The 4,953-nt window shown below is 48.7% G+C and overlaps 1 protein-coding gene across 1 annotated transcript in view; it reads left to right on the forward strand.

The window, feature by feature from the left end:
- Positions 1–4,953, forward strand: part of TTC39A (tetratricopeptide repeat domain 39A) — a 30,997-nt gene that overhangs the window by 983 nt on the left and 25,061 nt on the right. The window lies entirely within an intron of this gene.

Genomic DNA, 4,953 nt, shown 5'->3' on the forward strand with positions numbered 1-4,953 from the left:
GCTATGGATAGAGGTATAAACATAGGTGTGCACTCATGTAAATATATTAATTCATAAAACTACAGTCATTGGCATAGGTATACATATATCTATATGGCAATACATTAAAGAAGTGGACAGACTTTGGTCCTCTGCTCAAGTCTTCCCTCAACACAAGAACCTCTAACAACCTGGCATTCTGGGATGCTCACCCTCCTGGCACAATCTTTGAAGACAATATGGTTGCACAAGCAAATGTGGTGAAGAAAGTTGATGGTGCCCAACTATCAAAAGATATAGCATCTGGGGTCTTAAAGGCTTGACATTTAACAAGCAGCCATCTAGCAGAGAAGCAACAAATCCACACAGAAGCAGCACACCAGCCTATGCGATCATGAGGTATTGACGGGATCAGGTAACAGACATCAGAAGACCCCAAACAAACAAAAAAAATCACATTGTTGTGAATGAAGGGGATCGGAGCAGAGACCCAAACCCATCAGTAGACAATGGGACTTCCTCTCACAGAAGGGTCGCAAGGAAGGGATGAGTCAACCAGGGTGAAGTATAGCACCGATGAAACATGCAATATTCCTCTGGTTCCTTGAGGCTTCCTCACCCCACCCCTACCCCCGCCCGCCATCATGACCCAAATCCTGCCTTTCACTGCGGGCTACGCCAGAGCATGTACAGAGGTATAGGTAAGAGCTCACTACACATGGAGTCCAAGTCAAATAAACCCCTCAGGAACACAAATTGGAGTAGCGATACCAGGAGGGTCGGAGGAAGGTGGGGAGAGGAGGAGGGAAGAAATCAAGGGACGAATGGATACAGCGGTCGGTGTAAGATATGAAATTAATAATAATTTATAATTTATCAAGGGGTCACAAAGGAAGGAGAGAGGGTAAAAAGAGGAGCTGATAACAAGGGCTCAAATAGATTGTTAATGTTTAGAATATAGTGATGGCAACATATGTACAAATATACTTGATACAGTTGATATATGGATTGTTATAAGAGCTGTAAGAGCCCCCAATAAAATGATCTTTAAAAATCCATCAATCAAGAAAAGCCTCACCCTGTGGTAGACAAGGATTTAACTTTCTCACCCCCCTTCCAACAGCCACCTTTTATCATTGCATCACAATATTCAGCCAAATCCATAATCCATGTTTACATGACGATAACTGTAGTTCGCGGTCGCTGTAGAGACAAAAGTATATTAGATAGTATTTCCTTTCTGGAGTTAATAATGATCTTTTTATTTGCTTACACATTTATACTGAAATGTTTATAACTGCCACTTCACATCTAACTATAGCAGTTTTTTCCCCGAGAATGCTCAAACATTTATCAGGTGAGTTCCCATTTCCCAGGTGACCTCCTGCCAGCACGGTCCTTCTCCAGATGGTGGGCCGGTCTGCTGGCCACACCCAGATGTTTCCTGGAACCCACACCTCCTGGCTCCTGTTTCCTGGATTGGCCTTTTGAAAACAATATATTTTCTCTCATTTACTACCTACAGCATGCCCTCTGGAAGCTTCCTAACAGTCAGATGAATACAACTGCCCCCAGCCCTCGAGAATGTGGAAGACCTTCCTCCTGCTTTTTAGCCTCTAGGGTAGCTATGAAAGCCACCCAAGGCTCCTTCCTTTGTGATAGTTAGCCTGTTTTTTTACCCAGCTCTTTCATCCCTTCAAACCCGGCATTCCAGTGATGGGCCCGGAATGGGCCTTTTTTTTTTTTTTAATCATTTTATTAGGGGCTCATACAGCTCTTATCACAATCCATACACACATCAATTGTGTAAAGCACATTTGTACATCCATTGCCCTCATCATTCTCAAAACATTTGCTCTCTACCTAAGCCCCTGGCTGGAGTGGGCCTTTTTATTCAGTCTCGTTTTATTGGGAAACTGTCTTCCAGTTCCAGGGCATTCTCTTGGGTGACCACACCCTCTTTCCTTTTTGTGGACTTTCTGTATTGATCTTCTGAGCAGCCTTTCTCCTCCTGGCCCTCGCCCCCAATGTCTGTCTGTCTACTTTCTAGGGGGTTCTTCAGCTCCATCATTCGACACGTCTGTTGATTTTTCTTGATTTCTCTAATCATGATTAATTTCAAACCCAAACCCTCTGCCATAGAGTCCTGACTCCTAGCAACCTCTGACTCCTAGCAACCTCTGACTCCTAGCAACCTTTTTTGGGGGGTTTCCTAGGCTGTCGATCTTTACAGGAGCAGACAATGATTGCTTTCACAGTGTTCTTTATTGGTCGCTGGATGCTCTTCCCGCCTGCCCCCCACATCTTCTTATTTGTTTATGGGCACATTATCTTTATCTTCACGTTTGGTAATGAGTTTCCTTAGGATGATGCCTGGCACGTTATAATAATCGCTTTAATTCATAATTAATGCTTTTGTCATTTCAGAATATGATCTCTCCTTTAAATGTTTTATTCTGTTTCCTGTGTACTCTTAGCTCTGCCTAGATTCCTGTCTAATGTCTTGGGAATCCCAGTCTAGTGGGGGTGGGGGTGGGCTGGAGGGGCTTTCCTCAAACACCCTTGACCCCTGGCTGGGTGTCTGGTCCTATTTGAAAACGAGTTTACTCAAAGGCTGACCGGAAGGTCCATGAGCCAGGCAGCCTTGTCATTGTCGTTGGGGAGTCACTTCTGGTTGATCTGGTGGACAGTTGGCTGACAGCATCTGTGGTGGTTCAGTTTCTCCAGAAAAAAAAAAGTCCTTAGGCCCTGGGCCGGGACCATGAACCCTAGCTGAATGAGTTCGGGACTGAGGTGAGAGGCCAGGGGCACCCTCATGTCTACTGCACACTGTCCCGTAGGCCCCTCTCCACCAACCTTTTCTTTGTTCAGATCTGTTTCTGTAGGTTGTTCTCTATCAGACCCAGCTGTTCCAAGTCCCCACAAGCTACTTAACTAAATTTAATTTAACTCTAGACTTAGCGAGCAGAGTCAGGGTATGAGTCCTATTTGCACCTTGGAGAGGTAGCCAGGCCTATTGGGGGGCAGTGGCTCAACCTATGGAGGAGGGGTGGGGCTTCCAGGCCACTGATTAAGATAAGGAGAAGGCCATCAGTTTTGGGCCCATCCACCTGGTATCAGCCCCACAGCTCACTGTCGGAGGGGATCTGGGTTTGGGCAGGGCAGGGCAGGGCAGGGCAGCCAGGTCTGCACTAAGATGGTGACATGGGAAGCAGGCCAGGCCCTATACTGCCCCCTTCCAGTGCTCTTAGAAGGCTTTCCAGCTCCACTTCCCTCCTGTTAGTTCCTCTCCCTCATCAGAGGGAGCACGTTGGACCTTACTGTCATTGGAAACGGCTGTTCCCAGGCCTCTTGGCACTCACTCTGTCCTGCCCTAGCCTGGGCACAGACACGGGCCTTTCTCCGACTCCCCTGTCACCCAGCTAAGAACTGCCCTTACCTGGTCTGCCTCTGAACGATCCTGCAGACTTGGGGCCACCAGAAAGGATCCCAGTACAGAAGAAATCAGGTGCAATGGCTGCCGGAGAACCTCAAGCTGTACCCACTCACAGCAGGGTCACCAGGCCAGCAGTTCCCGCCATAGCCACTGCTGTGCCCAGGAAGGCAGTCTATCAGAGAGGAACCAACACTGGCCTCCCCTCCAAAGGAAGGTTCCCACAGAGGGAGACTAGTCTGGAAGCTGTTTGCTTGCTGTCGTTGGGCACCTTCAAGTCCGTCCTGATGCCTACAGACCCCACATGTCAGAGTGGAACTGCCAATGGGGTTTTCTGTACCAAAGTCAGCCACCTGCCCACTCAGAACAACTGGGTGGGTTTGAACCTGCAACATTTCGTTCAGAAATTGAGCTTTTAACAACTGTACCACCAGAGCGCCTTAGAAGCAGCTTAGCTGTTTTTTGTTTTAACCTCTTTCGCATCCCAAAAAGGCTGTTTCCTTTTGTGTTTTAGAACTTTCCCCCATGCACACCCCCCATGCCACCTCCTGCAGATGGAGGGTGTCAAAATGACCTGGCCAGCCCCATTGAAAATCACTGGTCTAGAGAAAGCACGCACTCTTGCTAAAAAGCTGCCTTCCCTTCCATTTCCAGCCATTTAGGCTTCAGGAGAAGCGGAGGGTCAGCCCTTCAGTGTCTCATCACCACACATGCTTCTTCTTTGATTGCCCTCATTCTACGTGGTGGGGATATGCACGCTGGGAGGTGCTGGGCTTACCAAGTACCACCACCCCAGCCTTCCCCTTCCCCAGGCTGCTGTCTTGACTGTGCCCGCTCCACTTCTGGTTTCTTTTATGTAGCACAATGTCTATCCCTAAGCACTGCCTCTGGAACACACTAGCTACCAAGTTAACTGTTCTGAATGAACGAAAGACCACAGGTCACAGGTGGCAGAAGACCCGAACCAGCAAACCCATGGCCATGGAGTTGATTCCGACCCCACAGAGACCCTACAGACGATAGTAAAACCGCCCCCCAGGTTTCCCAAGACAGCAATCTTCACGGAAGCAAATTGCCACTTCTTTCTCCTGGGAAGGGGCTGGTGGGGCCAAAGTGCCACCAGTTTGGTTGGCAACCGAGTGCTTTACCAGGTTGCAGAGCCAAGATTCAAACCCAAGCCACCTGATTCCCCAACACAGGCTCTGCAGGCTGTGCTGTCTGGCTGTAGCGCGGGGCCGCGTTTACTTTGGACGGAGGGCCTCCTTTCACAGAGAGAGTGGAGGAGGCAGAGAAGGGTGTGGACAGAGATAAATTGTGTGAGGTGTGTGGGGGTTGGGGGCATATAGGAAGTTCTTGTAAGGTGTGTCTATGCAGTGTCCTGGAATTTGATGAGGAGGGGAGAGAAGAAGGACTGAGAAGTACAAGTTGGGTCGGACAGGCTCGTGGACACACACACACACACACACACACACACACACACACACCCGGCTCAGGGTGGTGACCTCTCTGTGGGTGTTCTCCTGTGTCACTCAAGGGCAGAG

The sequence above is a fragment of the Echinops telfairi genome, unplaced genomic scaffold, assembly GCF_000313985.2.
Source record: "Echinops telfairi isolate 266 unplaced genomic scaffold, ASM31398v2 ScPeMD7_443;HRSCAF=831, whole genome shotgun sequence".
NCBI lineage: Eukaryota > Metazoa > Chordata > Mammalia > Afrosoricida > Tenrecidae > Echinops > Echinops telfairi.